The sequence below is a fragment of the Thermobia domestica genome, chromosome 11 (genome assembly GCF_964235325.1).
Source record: "Thermobia domestica chromosome 11, izTheDome1.hap1.1, whole genome shotgun sequence".
In the NCBI taxonomy this organism is placed as follows: domain Eukaryota; kingdom Metazoa; phylum Arthropoda; class Insecta; order Zygentoma; family Lepismatidae; genus Thermobia; species Thermobia domestica.
The window spans coordinates 127,168,038-127,191,207 of NC_137464.1; the positions used below are offsets into that span (position 1 = coordinate 127,168,038).

The window sequence follows — 23,170 nt, forward strand, 5'->3', positions numbered from 1 at the left end:
ATCGTCTCTTTCAGCAGCGAGGCAATATGAGACGTGGACCTACTGATCATCGTGGATTCCGAACCACATGAGCTCCCGCCGGGCGGGAACAAAGAATTACTAGCGGATTGCTGTCAGTGTTGCACAAATGATAACAGTCAACAGTTTTAAATTTAAACAAATATAGTTTTAATTAAGCACGAATTTAACTTACAGTGTACAGTGGGGAAGGCTCAGTAGTTCGCAAGGATCGTTACAATATAAAACTCCGTCAAATACACAGCAAACCTGTCAGCAAGCCCCTATCAATATTAAAAAGTAATTGTGTTCTAATGTTCATTTCAACGTTAACCTATGTAGGCCTACGGACTTCAATACTCGCCCTCAAACGAAGGTGCAGACTATCCATGATTTGCAGTATTAAACTCTCTCTCACATCCTCTGTATTCTCCTAACGTGTTTCCCAGCGATTACAATATTTTTAGTATCTCAATCACTTCTTAGTAGGTTAGCTTTGTCTAGAGGCCACTGATTAACCTGGCATTGTACTTTTACTTTTTAACCTTTGGAATTGACAGTCATCGTTTGGACATTTCAGTCGCACCTACCTAATATTAACAACGTTTCTTCGATAATTTCATAACATTGTATTATTTCTTTGTATTATTGATTAGCTTGGTTAGGCTTACTTCAACACTTTTTTCTTTGCACCGACGTGTCACATCTCTTGGACGAAAATACACTAGCTCTCACTTTAAATCAAATCCAGAACCAATGCACTTGAACCATTTGACCACAACAAGGCACGTTTAAAAAGAAGTTTCGATTTTGTTCGGAAAATTGTGATTATGTGTAACATTTAAAAATATATTTAAGAAAAGGATACGGAGCAAACGCACTGTACTTTCTCGCTCGAATTTCTTACACTGACTCATGTTAGGCTGCAGCTATTATTGAAACATTTATTTGGGAAATTGCGAATAAAATAATGTATTTGGAAAAGTTTGCTAGAAGAAACTTTAGGCCCAAAAGTAAAGTATCCATTTTCATTATTTCCGTTAGAAATAACTTAAGCCATATATTAGAATTATTAAGGATATAATTGTATGTGAACTATAAGCAAAAGCGTCTGAGTAATTTCTGAGAAAATCATTAAAAAAGTCAGCCCAAAAATAAATTATCCCTTGTGGATCTCTTCAGGACAAACGAACTATGTTATATTGTTAATGTTTTCATAAAACATTTATTTATGAAATATAAACACAATCGCCTGAGTCGTTCTTGAGAAAATCGCAGGTTAAACTTACTTTCAAAAGTAATATACAGTGAAACCTGTCTATGTTGGCCACCATCGGTTCCATCGAAAAGTGGCCAACTTAGACAGGTTGCCAACTTACAGAAAATAAGTGTGATTTGTGTATTTTTAGAATAGGATTTCTAGTATTACTTGATTGTAAAATTTTAATAAGCAGTGCCACGACAGCTACTTACAAATAATGTATATAGAGTAAACATAAAAATATACAGTTCTAGAAAATATTACTATAGTATTCAAGAGCGCCGATTTCTCTGTAAATTTGGGGGGGGGGCATTTAGATGCAGAAGGTATATATATGAAGATTTTAAGACAAATTGCACTCGAATTATACCAAATATTGTATACTCATAAATAAAATAGGGGCCACATGAGCTTTGGGGTGTCCGGGCCCCCTCGGTCCCCCCAGGATCGGCGCTTTTGATAGTATGTTTAATATATATGCATACCTTTCTCTTCCTGAAAACTAGTCTGGTACATTGGATTATTCGGATTGAAAACACAATAACACAAACAACCATGAAATAGAAGTGTATGTACGCAGTTTATTGAAACTGACATTATAGCACACTGAGTTATTCAGATTGAAAACAAGAAAAGCTAAGTTATAAATTGAGAAATTCATATGCAATTTATATGACTTCTTTTCAGTTGTTACTGAATGGTGGTTCATTCTAGACATATTTGCTTTATTCTTTTTGGCAGATATGCACATTCTAATATTGTAGTTAACTACCTCTTGTTAATGAGCTAGAAGTGTTTACCTCGGAGCAAAAGATGTTTTGAGAAAATCTTGAGGGAATTCATATCTCAAAACCTCCGCTACCTTTTGACATGCAGTCAGGTGCCAATAAATGACAATTGAGCTTTAACCTTGAGAATTTTCCGGAATTACTAAAGCTTCCCACTGATGAAAGGAGCCGATATAGCTAATGGTTTTACCAAAACAGACAGGGTAAACAAATACATACAACCATTTCCTGAATTCCTGTACGTGCTTTTTCTTATTCACATCTTCCTTCACCACCCTTTTATGAGGGTAGTATTCTGGCCATTGACCTCCAAGAACAAATCGTGCGAATCTATGCTTCTTTGTATCCAGTCACAAATACAGAACATCTGCCTCTCATATGGGAATTCAAAAGAGTTAAGAAAAATAACTAAACTGTATTTTCGTGGCCAAGATACGCAGGTAAATTTATCATTATCATCATAGGGTAAACATTGCTTCAGTGTGGCCAACTTCCAAGATAGACAGGTTGCCAACTTATAGAGTAGCAAGTAACGAATGTGTTATGGGAATATGCAGGTTCAAGACGAACTAGGCCAAGATAAGCAAGTGGCCAACTTAGAGAGGTGGCCAAGTTGACAGGTTTCACTGTACCACTCACTGGCGTCTCTGGCGGGGGGACGAGGATTCTGCATTATAGTTAGAATTAATTAAAGAAGATGCATATCACTCAGGTTTCTTGATGTTCACACTCGAATAAGCATAAAAGGTCGTTCACAGTACAGAACTACTATTACCTGCTTTCAACAAGGCAAAGTTTCGGAGTGTACTAAACTTTTCATTCTTTATAGGTAAAAGTAATGTAGTAAGAAAAACAGTATACAATTAATCAAATATTAGACAAAAGCTTTTCATTGAAGTGTATTGCGTAAAGATTTATACATCTTAGTAAATGATCTTTTGTTGTATTTACAATCACTTTACCTATTTATAGTTTTATACTGTGGATAATTAGTGAAGTAGTAAATGAGTGTTCTCCATGGCATGAGACTTGGTGAAATTTCTCTTCACGTGGCTAGTACTAGTTGATAAAGTGTTTGTATTTCACATCTTCATTCATGTTGAAAATTTTTAATGTAAGTTCAATATTATCTGTCCTCTTTAAAAAGTTACTTTTCGCAAATTGTGTGCCTTTTTCGCTTTTTGTCTAAAAAAACTACAATTATTAAATAAGTATATTATTGTGTGATTTTCTTTAAACGAAACAATCTCAAAACGAATGCAAACAATACAAACTCATGAACTTTGTCTCATTGTACTTTGTGCGTGTTAAATTTCAGCTAATCCATAAGATCGGAGGAATATCAATTGATGTGTGCAAGTGAATATTATGAATGGGGTAGTTTTGTTTACCTTAGATCTTACATAATATCCCTGATTCGCTTCACTCTTTTGTTTCCAGTTATGTAGTTTCCAATTTAACATAAATTTTGTAAGTTACAGGGGAAAGAAATTGACCACCTATCTCTGATCTAGTGGGTGAGTTAATGTTGTGTTAGCTACGCTTGGTAACTAAGCTAGTACTTTCCTGTGGACAGAGTATTCTGGAAGTAGACAAATAAACAACATTTAGAAATAGATACTAATTTGTTATATCAATTTCTTCCTCGTTTAGTGTAGAAGTTACCGTCCTTTTAGCACATAGGATATATTTCGCACTATTTCATCAACAGTAAACTCTTGCCAAACTTCCGCAAATCGAAATCGAAATGAAGTTTATTGATTTTTGGGTAGAATAAACTAAAATTAATTTTTTGATGGACTGCATGCCACATTAATAAATGTTGAAAGCTTGCCGTAGTGTGTGACTTCTCTTCTTTTGTGTGGCCCAGATACGAAGAGTTGTAACCACGCGACATTTGGCTTTTCAACCAATGGATCGAAGATAGTTTGGTTCCTATTCGCCATTGAATACCACTTCTCTTAACGACCAGCGTTGCCATGGTAGCGAATGGAAAACGCGAGGTAGTTTTTCAAAAGGCAAAGATTCGAAAAGCAAGTCGAGATTTAGGAGTCTCATTACTTTATTCCGCTTCCAGAGGCAAAGTTAGTAGGTTGGATGCGTTAGCACAGACATTTAATTAGCCTCTCTTTCTACTATAAAGTAAACCACCGAAACAACTGACTCAGTGGCTTAACGTATAATGCAATGCTATTGATATATTGGTATTATTGTCGATATCACAAAACACACCCATAATTAAATGTGCTGCCGCACAAATAATACATATATGTATCTATTTGATGCCGTGCCAATTTAATCCAGTTAGAGTTGTTGTTATCATTCACCTCGCTAAGATTCATTTAATATTATCTCCCCGTATTCTCACCTCACCTAAAGATATTTTTCTAAAGGATTTGAACTAGCACTTTGTATACTATGCTAATATTTCTCACAAAAGTTAGTAATCTGTCTGTCTTACATATCTCGATTTTTCAGTCTTAAGATATTCGGCTCAATATTCTTATTTTCCATTTACCCCATTGCAGTTGAGTGTATAGTCTGTAGATATTACTAAAAACATATGACTCAAATAACCAAATTGATTTGATTTACCAAATGTTTAACGGGAGCAATTTTCTTACAATAATAATAGGTTATCTTAAAGTTTTTACTTAAATTACTAGATTTTGGGTATAGAAATAACAAGCAATTTTTATAATGTTCAAATGAAACATACATCTATTAATTAATCAAAATATGGAAGAATGTCTACATTATTTTAATCTCTGTATTAATTGCTTGAAATTATATGCTTAACTAACATACATTATAACTTATGAAATCCGGGTTCATCGCCGCAAAACGTGCTATTGGATCCTCCAGGCCAAACCAACCTAGCCTTTATTGGCACAACGTACTGTTCCATAATATCTTCCTCTATCAAGAGATCTTTTACCAATGGTATTCTTCCTATAATTTATACGCCTCACGCGTATTTCCAATACGAGTGACCTGCCCCGTCCATCTGTAACCGTCTTCATCTAACAATTCGAACAATATATCGTGAAATTCTTCGTTACGTAATTTCGTCTATCTATTTGTTTGTTCGACACTTTTGGTTCCAAACAATTTTCTTAAGTTTGAATACTCTCAGGTCGTGCCCACTTCGGCGTGGTAAAATCACCAATAGAGCCGACTTCTATTTAACTTGCAGGGGAGGGAAGCTTCAAGTTTATCAGATATCATCTAACAAGACATCAATGAGGATTTTAATACAAATACGTCGGCGTAACCAAACTCCAGGAGAGGGGCCAGTCGCCTCGCTCCCCCGTCCCAGGATCGGCACCCATGGTGATAACTAACTTTCGCATTCATACAGTAACATGAGCAGTACTTTGCCCTTTTAGGTTTTCAGTTTCATCTCCCTCGATATCAGTTGCATCGTAAAATTTTATGACGATCGTCTGAGTGGTAGCATACATCTACTTTTTAATGTCCTTACTGACTTCATTCTTATTTAGTACAAAGCATGTTATATATATCTAATATAAATAAAATAGAGTTTGTTTGTGTGCGGCCTGGAGACCAGACTAGTGAACCGGGAGTTACGAAAATTTGGTCATGGCTACGTTGGTCCAGGCCCCAGATCAAGACAAAGCAGTTTTTTTTTTAATTTCGAACCAGGGGGTCTCAGGGGGAGCGTTTACCGGGACCGACCTGGGGGACCAGACAAGTTGACCGAGAGTTACCAAATTTTGGTCAAGGATACATTGTTCCAGACCCCAGACCAAGAAGAAGCGTATTTTTTTTTTAATTCGAAGCATGAGGTCTCAGGGGGGGGGGCATTTACCGAGACATGTAAGAGTAGTAGAAAATGACCGATATTACTGTCGAATTCATAGTTTTCGTGGTCGCCGAGATCGATTATCAAATTCCAATCGCATTAACTTCCAAATTCACCCTATTCGTCTGCGGACCGAAATCACTGTGCTGGGGGGGGATACCGAGACGTATAAAAATAATCCAAAATGACCGATATTAGTGTCAAATCTATAGTTTTCGTGGTCGCTGAGATCAAGGGTGACACTTCTATTAGGGATGACTTGCAAATTCAGCTACCGGTACTGTGGTGGACAAACACCGTGCTCGTGGGTTTTCTCGGGGTTCTCCCGTTTCCTCCCAGTTTCTTCATTCCACCATTTCACTCATCTCTCATCATCACCGTCTCCTTTAGTCTAACCGGCATAAGCGTGGGACGTAAAACTTAAAGATTTCATTTCATTTCATTCTTTCAGCTACCATTGTATACATGCCGGGTGTCCGCGGGAGGGAGATACCGAAACGTAAAAAATAGCCCAAAATGACCGATATTAGTGTCAAATCCATAGTTTTCGCGGTAGCTGAAATGAATGGTGATACTCCCACAGGGGTTCACTTCCAAGTGCAGCTCCCATGCGAAGAATGGGAATCTATATTCAGCTATTCATAATAAAGTACACTTTAGAGACAAATTCAAAATCACACTTGGGTCAATCCATGCCAAGTGATCGAGGAAAAAGAAAAATGCCGCTCAACCTTTCAAAAAAATCTATTTTTTCATGAATGTTTATACTATATCAGGGTAGTTCAGAACCACAATTAATTATTTTTTAAAAACATCTCGTGGCGACGCAGCTTCTGCCACTATTTTGCGTTTTTTCGATTTCAGGCGTTTACGTTGCTTTGAATATCTCAGCATGTATTTGTCCTAACAAATTGAAAATTGCTGGGCGTGTCCAACTTGTGTAGACCTAAAACTTTGTCCTCTTACCATTTTTGGCTAAAACCACTTGAAAGGGGTGAAATCAGGGCCTACAGTAGCAACATTTTTAGACATTGAAGACATGTTTAGGAAGAGGAAGCAACTGACGTAGAGGTCTGAATTTGTGTGTGCATGTAGTCCGGGGTCATAAGTTTATACTAAAAAATTTGCAGACCTGTAGCTGCTCTCAAAGGCCTGAAAGAATAGCATAAAATTGGGGAATTATGCCAATTTTGCATATTTCACTGTCCAATATCTCCAATGGGCCTGGATAAAAAAAAAATTGAAATTTTGGGAATAGTTAGTCTTTTAGTATACCATAACACACAACAAAGCGCGTTTTGTGGTTTTGAGCAGAAGGGGGTCAAAGTGTTAAGGAATGACATCATACTCTAGGAGGTGTTTTGTTCACAAGTTCAACTGGAAATTCGTTGTTGTAAAGTAAAATAGAGTAGGATGAATGGCTAGTCCAGTAAAGACTTTCAAGCTCCTTTCTTTCCTCTAGCTGTGACTCACTGTCTTATCGCACACACCAGCACTGGTGAAGAATGCCGCTATGAGCAGAAGCCGACAAAAGTCATAATGCATGTTTGGCAAAAAGTCCGTAAGTTACTCATTGTTGTTTGCTATATCAATGATACTCAAACACGATTATGCTTGTTTTAACTGTCGACTCATGTAGGAGACTGTTGTCCTTTCGTTTGATCTACATTCCCCAGTCAGTGAACACTCATTCACTGTAAACACTGACTGGGTAATGTAAATTTAACGAAAGGACAACAGTTTCCTTCATGAGTTGACAGTTACAACAAGAATAAAGAGAATTGAATATCATTGAAATTGAAAGCAGCAAAAGAAATTAGTACTTACGGATTTTTTTTTTTTTTTGCCAAGCATGCATTTTGACTTTTCTCGCCTTCTGCTCATAGCTGCATTCTTCACCAGTGCTGCTGTGTGTGATAAGACAGTGAGTCACAACTAGAGGAAGGAAAGGAGCTTGAGAGCCTTAACTGGACTAGCCATTCATCACACTTTATTTTACTTCAGAACAACGAATTTCCAGTTGAACTTGTGAACAAAACATCTCCTAGAGTACGTCATTCCTTAATATTTTGCCCCCCTTCTGCTCAAAACACAAAACGCGCTTTGTTGTGTGTTATGGTATGCTAAAGAACTAATTTTTCCCAAAATTTCATTTTTTTTATCCAGGCCCATTGGAGATATTGGACAGTGAAATATGCAAAATTGGCATAATTCCCCAACTTTACTATATTTTTCAGGCCTTTGGGAGCGGCTACAGGTCTGCAATTTTTTTGGTATAAACTTATGACCCTGCACTACATACACACACAAATTCAGACCTCTACGTCAGTTGCTTCCTCTTCCCAAACATGTCTTCAATGTCTAAAAATGTTGCTACTGTAGGCCCTGATTTCACCCCTTTCAAGTGGTTTTAGTCAAAAATGTTAAGAGGACAAAGTTTTAGGTCTGCACAATTTGGCCACGCCCAGCAATTTTCAATTTACTAGGACAAATACATGCTGAGATATTCAAAACAATGTAAACGCCTGAAATCGAGAAAACGCAAAATGGCGGCAGAAGCTGCGTCGCTACGAGATGTTTTAAAAAATAATTAATTGTGGTTTTGAAATACCCTGATCTAGTGTAAACATTTATGAAAAATTAGATTTTTTGGAGATGGTCGAGCAGCACATGCTTGATCACTTAGAATGGACTGACTCACTTGTTAACATGTTTTTTAAAAGCGGACAACCATATTTTTTTCATGTAACTGTTTCTTAGAAAACGTATTAGGGTGGCTGTCACTGTGAAAGGTTCATCTGATGATTTTAAATGACGTCATAAGATCAAATAACGAACCCCATGATTAGTGATAGGAATTCGACACACTTTAAATTTTACCTCCTATCAATTTTTCTTATTTTAGTTTTATTATTATCATTTACATTCTATATTACTTCAGAATTAATTAATTTGCTTTTCATTAAAGTTATTGTTAGCGAACGAATGTTTTTTTTACATAGAGTAGGACTGCTTTTATATATAATTTTTCAACAGTTAAGACTGAAGATTCTCTATACAGGTTTTCTAGACTGTCTTCTTTGTTTTTATTTAAACATATTCTTATAATATTATTTTGCTGAACTTTTAAAGGTCTTATATGCGTCTCATAGGCAGATCCCCAACTTAAGATACCATACTGTAATATATTTTGTGTTAGTGCATAATATACCATACGTAAAACTTTTAATTCTAAACACCCTCTTAATTGTACAAATTTATACAGTAATTTTCTTAATGTTTTGGCTACATGTTGAATATGCGATGTCCACTTTAAATGTTTATCAATTTTCACTCCTAAATAATTTTGTTCAGTTACTTTATTTATTGTATTACAGTTACAGTCTAAAGTATTAATACAGTTATGATATTTTAAGACAAAATTTTGTGGCTGTCCGGTTATTGTTGGTGAGAAAGCAATATAATTGGTTTTCGTTAAGTTTAGTACCAAGGCATTTTGTTCAAGCCATTGTTTTACTTTCTTTACTGTTATTTCCGCTTTTTTATAAGTTTCTTCCCACTTTTTCCCTGTTATTGCTATAGTGGTGTCGTCTGCAAAAGATTGAATATAGCCATCAATGCCTATATTGTACAAATCATTTATATAAATTATAAATAAAATTGGACCTAATACTGATCCTTGTGGTACTCCATAGCTAACCTGTGTTAAGTCACTCATAAAATTTCCAATTTTAACAGCTTGCAATCTATTACTTAAATAACTAATAAACCACGAGAGTACTACACCTCTTACTCCATAATGTTCTAGCTTAGTTAATAATATATTATGAGATATTGTATCGAATGCTTTGGTTAAGTCCAAAAATATTGTTATTACTTTTTCATTACGATCCATGTAATTTGTTATTATTTCCGTTAGTTTATAAATTGCATCAGATGTACTTCTCTCTTTTCTGAAACCAAACTGATTTAATGCAAGTATGTTATTAGTTTCAAGAAAGGAAACTAATCTCTTTTTAATACATTTTTCTAATATTTTAGCACAATTACTAAGTAGCGATATTGGTCTATAGTTATTGAGATCCTTTCTTGACCCTTTTTTATATACTGATTTCACGAGTGCTAGTTTAAATTGATTAGGGAAAATACCTGTTTCTAAACTCATTATATACTAGCAGCGTTCACCCCGCTTCGCTGCGGTCACCCCGGAACGCAATAAACTTTGTTACTTAGATAATTTTTACTTTTTCGCTTTCAAATTGCAGTAAATGTTAACATTATAGCGCCTGTCATTTATGTTAACCCGCCGAGTGACACGGTCATGCGGGTTGCATATAAATACGTTTATTTTTATACCTATGATGAACTAACAAAGGATTTGTACGTTATGGACACTTGAATGGTCAATTATCTCAAGACACTGGTAATTAAAAATTAAAGTGATATGATAAAAACCATCTAGGGTCCAAATCCTAATAACCCCCCAAAAATAAAAGAAATTGGTTCAGCCGTATTAGCGTGATGAGGGAACAAAGGATTTGTACGTTCTCTTTTATAATATAGATATGCAACAGTGGTTTAGTTATTTCTTCTTTTACATTTTTCAATATTTTGGCAGTTATTTCATCTTGTCCTGGAGCCGATTTTGCTTTTAGTTGGTTTATATGAAATGAGATTTCTTGTTCAGTAATAGGCATAAAAAACATACTGTTTTTAGCTTTGTTTCCTAGATTTTCATTTATTTTGGTTAAATTTACATTTTTTTACTAACCTTTCACCTATATTGCAGAAATATTTGTTGAATGTGTCAACTACTAGTTTAGGATATTGCTGAAAGTTAATGTTACCCGTAGCCGTTTGTATTACTTTAATATCTATGCTTTTGTTTTCTTTTTTGTCAATAATGTTTGATATTACATTCCATAATTTACCTGTATTGTTTTCACAATTAACAATCTGCTTTTTATAGTACTCATTTTCTACCATTTTTATCAGTTGAGTTACCTTATTTCTATATTTTTTATAGTGTTCTTTTATTTCTAGATTATCTTTATTTTTTATTACAAGTTTGCTTAATTTGTCTCTTTCTCGTATATGTAATATCAATTCATCAGTTATCCATGGCTTTAACTTACGATATTTTGGGATAGTTTTTTCAATTACTATTTGTGAAGTTTTAATACATTTTTGTAATGTCGAAATGAAAGCTAAAGTAGCTAAATTTACATCCAAACTTTGATACACATTCAACCAACTACAGTTCTGTATTTCATTTTTTAGTCTTTGGTAATCTATAATAGTAATATATAATAATATTATTTAAAGTTATAAGATTAGAAGAATAATCTGAATATAGATTTAGAATAGACTAATCCTTTTTAGATTTTTATTTTCAAATTACAAATGCAATGTTGACCTAGTTTTTTAATCTGCAGCGTTGAGATCTCTCAGTGTAACATTTGTGTTTATCACTAAAATAGATTTAAAATGTTCGATATAGATTAATTTGTTATACGTTTAGATTATAAAATTATATATTATTTACATATAAGAAAAGTATTAATATTCTATTAACTTGCCCGAGTATTAACATCATCTTGCCCCAGTATTTGGAGTAGTCATTAAAAAGAAATATTCCTCGGCAACCGCTGGGGAACATCAATATTACTTTGTTCGTTTTTACTGGAAATACCAATCTTTCTGTCGGTATAAAAAGCTGTGACTTGTGATGAATAGTACTTTCACCACGTGATAAAAAAAACAACTGTACCATCATGCCCCATCTTCCCCTACATATACAAGGGACTCAAGAGGGCATAAGCAATAAAATTTGTGCAAATGGAACAACCATGACATTACATGGGAGAATATGCTCTCCTTTCTCCCACCAAATAAGGAAAGAAAAAACTGATTTATTTTATTTTTCAGTGTGTCATGGAGAGTAAATTCTGCAAATTTTGTTTCATTCGGAGAAATTTTAAGTTATAGACTGAAGAGCTATAGATTCTACAAGTTTAAACGTCCAAGTCTTTACGTGCTTGAACCAAGATCCGAACCATGACATTACATGGGGCAGTATGGTCCCTCTGTGCTCATCAATTAGGAAAAGAAAAATAAAGATTGTTATTTTTCAGAGCTTGTGCAAAGCAAATTCTGCAAGTTTTCTAACATTTGTAAAAATATCATAACATGTTTTATGCCATTTGACCTCATCAGTAACCTCAAAAGAACGTTCTTCAGTTTTGTCAAAAACGTCCATTTACAAGGTGACAACCTACCTCTCAGTAGCACATCAAAAAAGTTTACGTAACCGCACTATATAGGTTGTCCGCTTTTAATAGAGTGCATTAGCAAGTATGCGATATCCGAATTCTCTTGTAGACTATTATTGTCTTTTTCATTAGCTAAACTAAACTAACTCTATGGCCTATGGAATCCGGAGGTTCTACGCCGCGTTCACAAAAGACAAATTGTCTTTTCCATAATTATTTTAACCGTTATTGTTAGGTAAGTGCAATTTGTATATTTTTATAAGAAATGGAAAGTAGTTCACAATATTTCAAGAAATACTGCTACTCTTACGATCTTAATACGAAAGACAGGAGAAATGCTCTCTAATTTTTTTTATAGATCTAATCTTCATTCATCGATATTGATTATGAAAAGTTAGTAATCTACGTTAATAGCAAATTGCAAAAAAAAAAAAAAAAAAAAAAAAAAAATGGAAGATATTATTTCATTAATTCGTCAGTCGTCACTCTATCAATTTTTTGCACACACAATAACTATTCCCAGAATTAAAAGAAGCTAAGTTAACAATATACTGGATATACCATGCACTAAATTTATTCAGATGAACAAATATTCTTACTTCACACAACGATGTGCGCAAAGTTACGTATACCATGGAGATATTTCGTTAATTTTATAATCAACATTCACAAACGTTCGCGTATTCAATAATCATGTGACGCGTATTACGGAATGTATATCTCTTTTATTTATCATGCATAACATACACAAATGTCCAATATTATATTATTTCTTCAAGGTGAAGTTTCTAAACTGCATTCTATGATACCGAAATTAGTAATCTTTTGCAAAAATTTCAATTTAATACAATTAAAACAATGCATACCATTGCTGGCATTGGTCACGGATCTTCCGGGTCTGAGTCTCGCTTATACCCGATCTGACCCGGCCATGCCCAGTGACTCAGACTAACCCGGCAATCCAAATATACCCAGAGACCCGAAAGCAGCTGAAATATCAACTCTACATTATTACGTCATGATTTTATAGTGGGTTAATGATTTCCACTTCTCGAGCTTGATTATTTATTTGATTTCTGGTGTGACATTTTTCAATCAAGGTACCATGTCTTCACTATTCCAAATATGACTTCATATTTATTCGTCTTTCCATACTCAAAAGTAATGCAGTTGTTCTGAACACAGACTATAAAGAAAGATTTTACATAACACTGTTTGAAGTCAGCGGTATATATTATATTCTACACAAGTTGTATAGGCTTGATCGATTAAATTTTGACGATACCACATAAGAAAAACATGTATCTTTACATTTCTGTTATTCCCATACATTTATACTCTGATATACCTTGTACTTATCTTTCAGATGTACACAAGAGAGAGAAGAAAAGAAAATTATCGTTTTAGTGATAAGAAAGAATCATGTTTCTTAGAATTAAATTGGTACTCTTATACATACTCTCCATCTATATGACAATGTTTCGTCGTTTCCGGGTCACACCGGGACTGTTCGGGTTATCGGATCATTCTGAATACTAGGTCTGTGAGTACGGGTCTGACTGGTTCTGGACCAGTTGCAATGTGCAATGGGAATGTAAAAGAATAACAAGAACATATGTGTAAACATGAAAGACAAGTAATAAGTCACCACTTATTTTAGTAGAGTTTAATTTCATTCCTGCAAACTTTAATTTCACGAACAAGTTACATTATTTCATTTAAGCTCGAAATCCTTACTTCTCTTTAATTGTTTGGCCTTATTTGTTGTTATTTATATAAATAATTATATTTTTGAATATCCAACCCGGCCATTAAAGGGTTACTATTTAGTCTCTTTGACAAGTTTTGTTGGTGTATGATTTTCTAATTATATTAAGGTGTGACATCTGTGGCAGATACATGCCAAAAATAAGACATCTTGTTGATTTATCAAGGCATATCTGGGTTCTTTCAATATAAAGATCTATTAAAGTGAGAATAGGTGAATTTTACTTCTACGTCCTGTAGAAAAAGAATGAAGTGTAGGTCTCTACTTGTAACTTGTGGTATTCAGTTAAAAGATAAGTGTAGGGAATTATATCTATCCATCTACTCTCTCTCTCTCTCTCTCTCTCTATATATATATATATATATATATATATATATATATATATATATATATATATATATATATATAACCGGTTTTTAATGAAATGAAATGAAATCTTTGAGTTTTACGTCCCACGCCGGTTAGGCTAAAGGAGACGGTGATGATGAGAAATGGCGGATGATTAGAAATGGCAGAAATGAATGAATGAAATGGTGGAATTAAGAAAGTGGGAGGAAATGGAAGACCCCCGAGAAAACCCACGCACACGGTGTTTGTCCACCACAAGGTTCACTTGGCGGGGGCTGGGATCAAACCCGGGACCCCAAGTACCAGAGGTGAACGCTCTACCACTAAGCCCCCGCGGCCCCTAACCGGTTGTTAAAGAATTAGAATAGCAGCACTGCACATGGAACATTTAAGTTTCATAATTTCACTAGCTAAAATAGGTTTATGAAAAGTATATGAATCCTTACTCTTCTGGGATATGCATTTCAATGAAAGTGTAATGATTAAAATCCGTAATGTCACTCCTTTTCCACGCACGTCCTTGCCTTCGTTGAAAGTAAAAAATAAGTCAAATAGATATGAAGAGCAACATGTTTCGCGTTATCGCCCTGATTCCTAGGCCAGATGGCATGCACGGGAAGAATAAGGTATATACAGTTTTTCAAAATAAGGAGACGAGGAGAGTAAAACTACGATCAACGTATTCATTGAAGTCTCCTGATCTTATATCCTTAGATTACTTCCTAAGGGATTATCTGGAGGATTCCATAATAACCCACGAACATTGGAACACATGCAGGTTAATATATCACAAGAAAATTGAGGGGGTGAGCGCAACAGTGGTCTAACTCAAATTTTTGAAAATGGAGAAAAATCAAATTAAACACGTGTCTTTTTTGTACAATATATATATATATTGTACAAAAAAGACACGTGTTTAATTTGATTTTTCTCCATTTTCAAAAATTTGAGTTAGACCACTGTTGCGCTCACCCCCTCAATTGCAAATATCACCCAGGATAGAATGTGGGCTACTGCAACAAACATGAAGCGACGGGTCAACTGTGCCTAAGTGACGATGGAGATCATTTCCAACATCTGCTTTAAAAGTAAGGAGTTACCATCCTACCAGCATAAAGTTCCATCTTACCTACGTCATTTGTAATAAACCGCATGAAAGTTGGACAATTTTATAGGTGTTATGACCATATGAAATCCTCCTTTCTTTTTTTTTTTTTTTTTTTTTTTTTTTGGAAAAAAAAAGTTTTCCGGTTATCACATTGCATGCATACACTGGACAATAACAACGAATAGTGCATAAAATTTTCATCCTTTTTGCGTCATTTGCAACAAATCACATTAAACTTGGACAATTTTTTTTAGATGTTATTACATTCAGTTCGTTCTAAAATAATATAATAAAAACACTCTATAGAATTAAATCTACTCATAATTTTAACCTGCGTATTATTATTATTTTAATATTGTCTTGATAGTTCAAGATGTTATTATAGGAAGTAGATATGCAGCACTATTTTCAGGTTTTGTCAGAAATCTGACACGAAACCAAGACATACCAAACTTCATAACCACAAGAAAATATGCAACAAACTTCACAGGCCAAAATATTTATATTATCGATGTATGACATCTACAAGAAAAACAATTTTCATATGATGGAATCATTCCCAACCAATTCGTGTCACCGAAATGGGTCTTCTATCCTAAAGGAAGCATGAAAGACTTGATTCATTTGAAGGAATGAAATGATGGCAGTTTTTTCGTATCATAATAAATTAATGATTCACTAAAATGAATCATTTTTGCACATCACTACCAGAGGCCGGTAAAATTTGTGGGGTGAGTTCTCAACTTTTCACTCTCTTTATGAAGTATATTTAAGTATACACTGGCAAAAATTGCCCGTTCATCGCACGGGAAAAGTAAGGAATAATAAACGTAACACCGTAAATTTGAATGTTATAGAAATTGTACCACTTTCCCGTCCAGAAATGCAATTTTTCGTAAACACTGAAACATGTGTTTGATGTAGATACGAAGATAGGAAAATTTTAGCATTATTATAGAACGGCGTTTTGGAAAACACTGAAACATATATTTTCTTACTTTTAATTAAGAGTTTATATACAGAAGTTTCTTACCTCCGACTTAAGCGAATCCCACACATTCGGCACCAGCTGAGTAATTAAAAGGAAATATCAGTACGTATAATAAAAATGGCTCACTTTTCCTCTTAGAAGAGGAATTTTCGAAAACTCTTTAAAAAATGTGTTCTTTTATTTTTAACTGAGTTTATATACCAATTTTCACATCTCCAACTTAAGCACATTCTCAAATTTGCAAATTTTGAATAAATAAACGGAAATTTGAGTATTACAGAAATCAATCCCTTTCAAGACTTAAGAGCGGAATTTTGGAAAACGTTGAAACTTTTTCCCCCCTTACTAGCATCACGCTTGAGGGCCTTGGAAGATTGTAATGTTAGTACGTATATCTACACGATAAGTCTTGAAGGAAATCCAATTTTTAATTTATTTTTTTTTATTTGTCCACGAGCTTTCACATCTAGAATGGACCGAAATAAGGAGATGCGTTGTCGCCATTATTATTCAACTTTGCCGTGGAGTACGCTATGAGGAAAATCAAATATAGTAACCAGGGCCTAGAGTTGAATGATATTCACCGGGTTATGGTATATGCTGATGATGTAAATTCAATAGGGGATAGGCACAAATAGTTTCCAACCTATTACAACCACCTTCTATCAACAGAGAAGGCCTATCACATTAGTACTAAACATCAACTTGCACTAAAGCTACGTATCAGAAAAAGAGAAAATTAAAAAACACCACTAGATGTTGTATTGAATCAATGCTTTTGTCATGGAGAGAGAGAGAGAGAAAAACACTTGTTAAGAAGAATAAAAATGTTTACATTTCGAATTTTGGGTGAGTGTAAAATAGCGTCAATTGAGGACGTTTCCCCTATCTTTTCAATGTATTGTTTATGGAATGGTAGTATTAACAATAATTCAGTTACATACTTAAAAAACATGAATTAGTATATTGGAACTTAATTATGTTTTGTATCCTGGAGAAGGAGGAGGATATTAGTATTAATAAAAGTGTTCGTTGTATGACTTTATCACCAAACTTATGGCTTGCCCTTGTGAAGTCGGGGTTTGTTGAAGGAGTAAATAAAAAAAGATTTCTATTATTTCTTCTTTACCCTCCAGGTTTCTTTAATCATACATTGCAGGACGTAACCAAAACATATTCATGCGTCGTATCATTGAAGTGTTTTGTATTTTGTATATTAAAGTGTTCAAAATTATCTAACATATTCGCATTTGTTCATGTGGTCTCAGGTTCAATTCTCGCTGGGAACATACATGAGACAATTGGAAGCTAAAACAATATGAGAATAGTATTTAAAAGTCAGGAAATTGATATTAAAACTTAAGCTATCTGTTGGGACTGTAAAGCTGTAGTTAAATTAACCCACACGTTTCGTGAAGATATATTATATTGTTATTGTTTATTTACTATAAGCTACCAGATACATACTCAGAGGCCACTTTACCTGTAGTAATCAACAGATGAAAACAACATTGGAAAAGGAATGGAAAGAGGGTCTCCAGAGCCTTAGATTAAGGTACTAACCTAGCATTTGCCCAGTATAACTGAGGAACAACCCTGGAAAATCCTGTCAGGATGGCTGTTCTCCGAATTCGAACCCGGTATTACCGAATTGCGAAGCAAGAATCCAAACAACTAGCCTAAGCTCGCTCCGTATTATTATTATTATTATTTAGCTAATAATTAACGTAATATTCTAAAATTAGTGCAAATTAAACCCTACTTTCTTTATTGCTGATGTTATAGTTAAGAGGCCTACATGAGACATCAGTCCCCCATTAAATGGGCCTTGCTCAAGAAAGAATACTAGAACTGGAATTCAAAAAGCGGGGGTGAAGAGATTAATGAGGATGAGGAAACTATGTACGATGCAAAAAACTGAGTAATTATGACTTCATTACAGATATATTCACTTACATATGTCAATTAATATTTCTCTGATACAGGGCACTCTCACTTCCTATAGTGGGAGGAAAAAGGCCCGCTTTTGTAAACGAACACACTAAGCACGTGCCTATAGATGCAATGTCCGTGCAAAGAAACATAGGTAAAACTAAAAAAAGGGGGGAAACGAGGGGAAAATTATAAAATGCCCTTCAACCTTTAAAAAAAAAGCTAAAATAACTAAACTTAGAGCTAAGAAAGACTCAAGACGAATTTTATTGAAAAGATTGTTTTTCCTTAGTGATTGGTTGTGCTGACTATGAACAAGAATTAAAAAGAAAACAAGTAGCTAGCTCTGAGTTTCGCAAACCAGTTGAAAAGAAAATATTGGATAAAATTTAATAATAAAGGCATTTATGATAATTAAAACAAACTAAACTCTTGGAACGACAGTCCTTTGGTTCCTACCAGCGGACTTACGTTCGAAGTGGGAATGTGTAGTCAACGCATCAACCCAACGCCTAATGCCAACTTTTTAGACTGGAGTCCGCTACCTCTACTTCAGATAACTCCCCAATTGCCCCCACGATGCTGGGTCAACACCGAAATTGATAAGTCCCTCTCCGGAAATTGAATCCATGATCACGGGCACCGAAGGCACGCGCTAACCACTATATGTGAAAAGGCAACAGCTTTTTATCAAATTATTTAACCTGCTGAACGATTTGCACGGATTACACTCTAACCATTACGACACCACACAGACATAGAAGTGAACGAGGACAGTTAAAAACACCTATGCCTGAAGCGGGATTCGAATCCAAGACTCACAGCAAACGATCCACAGTCTAATGCCGCACACCACTCGATTATGGCCGTCGGGTATTCTCGGCTAAGCAGTAGCATATTTAAGGTAACTGATTATTTTAAAAGTTGCTCCTAAATACTGACAATCTAAGTCTTATATATCAAAAATTTCCTGCGACAATGCTATACACTCTCCGTCTTTTATAGACGAAAAGCTAGTTACCAATATTATATAGTACAGAAATAAGTTCTAATTATCTAATACGAGGTAGCTGCTGATGGTGATATTCAAGGTTCACCGAAGCATGATCCCCAAACTCAAACTGAGATATTGATGCTACTGGAACGGCTGAAAAGTCATCGTGGGTAAGTGAATTGCCCACTTGTCAGGACGAAGGCGCTTGTGATGTGAAATGTGGGGCTGTCAGAGGCACTACTTATAATAATTGGATTTATAATTTTCTATGCTGCCGTAAACCCTCTTCAAGAGAATAACTGTTAATCTTAGCTTTGAAAATGTTACATAAGGAGTTTTATTGCTATCTTTAGGTTGCATATAAATCTCTTCATTCCGGAATTATCGGATTTATTTTAACGCTTAACTTTCACATCTCTTCTGATTTACGAATATTTAAATCACGATTATTCCCTTAAGATCAATTAGTGATTTTTAAAATCCTTTCGAACCAACTTTATATATGGTTAGTCTTGTTATATGGGAATAATTGAGACCAGAAGCAGTCTACAGGCTAAGTCCAAAAGAATCTTGGCCAACCTCCTGATAAACCACGTCTTTCAGCAAGGTGGATTGTGGCAATCCGATATCCACATGAGGAAATCTTCAAGTGAAAGCTTCCATGAGAATCAGCACCCTAATCAGTGGAATGTGCCTTGCTAATTTTCCCCCAATGTGAAAGTACTTAACTTTATTGTTAAAAATGAAAAGGCCTTTATTACAAACAAGTCACCATTACAGTTTCGTATTTGAACACAACACTCATGAAAAGTCATATTAAAGCGCGACTTACCCCTGAAAAAGAATATTTATCTGTTTTAAGTTTCTCGTGTTCCCCAAAGTATATGCGGAATTAGTTCAAGTGCCTTCCGCTGGCATTACAACGGTTACGATCTTGGTACTAGCACATGTTTCGGTTTCCAGACCTCAAATATTTACCTTTCAGCCTGATTCTATATATGAATCCGAAATTTCAAATCTAGATAAGGGGCACCAAAATTCATAGTTTATTATCGGTGCTCATATTGATTTACTAAATAATTATTAAATCTAATTGTAAGGTATACATTTGATATTTTGAGCAGACTGAGCAAGATAAATATACGTAAAAACTAGTCAATATTTGTCTTAACTGTTTATATTTTCTTAACTAACAATGAAATAAGTTTCTTGAGGAATTTTAAATATTCGAGTTTTGTATTCCGGTTTCAAATGTATACTAGTTTCAGATGTTCCAAATCCCAGGTGTGTATTTCGGTCCTGGAACTGGGCGGACCTAGATTGGACATTCAAACTCTCATCCGGATCAAAACATTTTTTTTTTTTTTTTAAAGTAAGGCAAGCATTTGATCTTTAGAGTAGAATGAAGGAGAAAAATAGACTTCTCAATATTCCTCTTAATTTTCTGTTTTCTTCTTCATTGCCAGGACTTTGTGAAATTACTTTCGGCGAATTTTAGATATTCAAGTTTATCACAATTTGGGATGTGGGTTTGGATGAGAATCAAGATCTGAGATCCGGATTTCGGATCCAGATCCGAATTTCGGGCCCAGATCCGAGATTAGAATTTCTCTTCTTCACAGAGGTTCGGTGGAATCTTATGTGATCTGCCTATTGCAGTTCTAAGTTTAAGAAGTGATATTTATCTTAGAATATTTTTAATAGGTAGCCGTACATAATCACTAGCAGACTTCTTAAATGACGTTCGTCTTGCAGGATGGTAAAATAGCACATAGACGTCATTGTTCTCCAAATGAGTTGTTCAATCTCTACCAACCACCACTGTCCATCATAGAATGATTTGTTTGTAAAGTCAAAGACACAATTTGAGACACACGACGATCTCGTAAATGTCCATTTTCGGTGGTGCATAGCACCTAATTACTTTTTGCAAAAGCCCATGACACTTATAATATTTTCTTGCTCCTTTATTTGCATACAATTTTAAATCTGGTTTCAAATGCTTCTATATGAGTAATAATTACTTGTGTAACGAGACTATTGGTAATATCTTTACTCCATTGCAGATATTTTTGCCATGGCAAGAGGTAAAAAGTGTCATTCAGTTTTTAGTCCGCAATCTGTTTTGTGGTAGCAGGTGTTTGATTATTTATTTTTTCCTATTTTTATATTGACTGTCGCTTTCATCCGAAATGTTCCTATGAGAGTGTAGAAATAGGGTCGTTTACCTGCTGTACTTATTCAATTACAATAACAGGTTTCATGTTTTCTAATGCTCTTTTTATTTCTTACTACTTTTAATACCTTATTATATTTTTGATTGGCTATCAATTTTACTTAATTTTCAAAATGAAATTCTTTTATTTGAATGTTGTAATCTTATTCTAATGTGTAAGGTATTCAGCATTAAAATAGAAGTGACAAATTAAAACAATGTGTTCTATGGTTCAAGTTCATAAAATATTTAGTTCAAAAACAAATAGTTTGGAGTAGCGTAAACATGTGCTTTCCATGTTTTTTTTTTTCTTTTTGAAAATTCATAACTTTGATTACAGGCAAAATTGAAATTTGTACTATAGATTTCGCTATAGATGCATATTCTGTTACATTTTTTTTTTTTAAAAAAAAAGCTTTTTATTTCATTCAGCACCAAAGGTATGAAACTTCAAACTTTGCGAAAATTACAAAATTATAATTTTAAAAAAATAAATAAAAATTGTAGGAAGCACGTATTAGCGTTGTTACTCTAGCTGTACTGAGTGTCATACTACGTGTAGCTAATTATAATAGAAAAATAACTTCCATATTTCATCCCTTCATTATAAACTTCAGCTTTAAAAATAAAATTTGGTAAATTTCTATATTGAACTTAGGGAATAATTTTCACCTATTAGGGTTCAATTCAGGCTTTTCATACTCATAAAGAAAATTAAAGAACAGAAAGTGCTGAAAAAATGTTTATTGCATTTTTAAAAAAAGAATAATCCAATTCTACCATATACAAGTACGCTAATGTCTGCGTAATCACTAAGTGGCACATGATGCACATTTTCTTGTCGCAAACTGTGCAATGAATACAGTTTTTGAGAATACCAAAATTTTGTTTCTCTACTTTATCATTACAAGGAATCATCACTGTAAAATATAATCCGAGACATTTCAAATCTTCTGAGTGTCATACATATTTTGTTTAGAAATAAGATTTCTTGATTTAAAAAGTTGGCTCTAACAAAACCATGTTAAATCGAGTAGTGAATAATTAAAGATGTTCAATAATTTCCTTAACTTGGGTTTTCCTACACTTTTGAAGCCTTATGCCATAACGGTGCAAATCGAAGTTTGGAAAAGGGAAATGGTAGTGCTTATTCTGCGACTATTTTTATTGTATTTTGTAGTGATCATTTTCATCATTTTCAAATCAAAATGTATGTGCAGATATTCAGTGACGTGTACCGTGAGATCTAAGAAAATTCATTTTCTTGATATTTAACGCTAGTTAAAATTTTATCTTTTATCTGCACTGTTTAATATTGTGCATTCGTACTGGAAGGTCTTTCCTATCTAATATTACATCTAAAAGCGTATATGGTGTTAGATTAAGACACCTACTATCGTATCACTCAAATATGCAATCTTGTTTTTTAAAAAAATTGGCCATTCATCTCTCATTTAAAGGTTATATTTTTGCATCTGTTCATAGAGAACTCTAGTTCTTTGGGTTGAATAAAGTCAGTTGACCAAAGAAGAGGCGTGTTTGTTTAATTTATTTCTTCTAAGGACATGAATATAGATGTTTTCATTTCAAGGAAGGTTTTTATTTTCAAGTACATTGCCTATTTCTATTTTCCTAATTTGTCTTAATTATGTTTTTGTTGCGAAACATTA

The 23,170-nt window shown here is 34.3% G+C and overlaps 1 protein-coding gene across 2 annotated transcripts in view; it reads left to right on the forward strand.

Moving 5' to 3' along the window:
- LOC145664431 (uncharacterized) overlaps window positions 1-23,170 on the forward strand; it is a 1,424,688-nt gene that overhangs the window by 1,082,941 nt on the left and 318,577 nt on the right. The gene's annotated exons all lie outside the window — the stretch shown is intronic.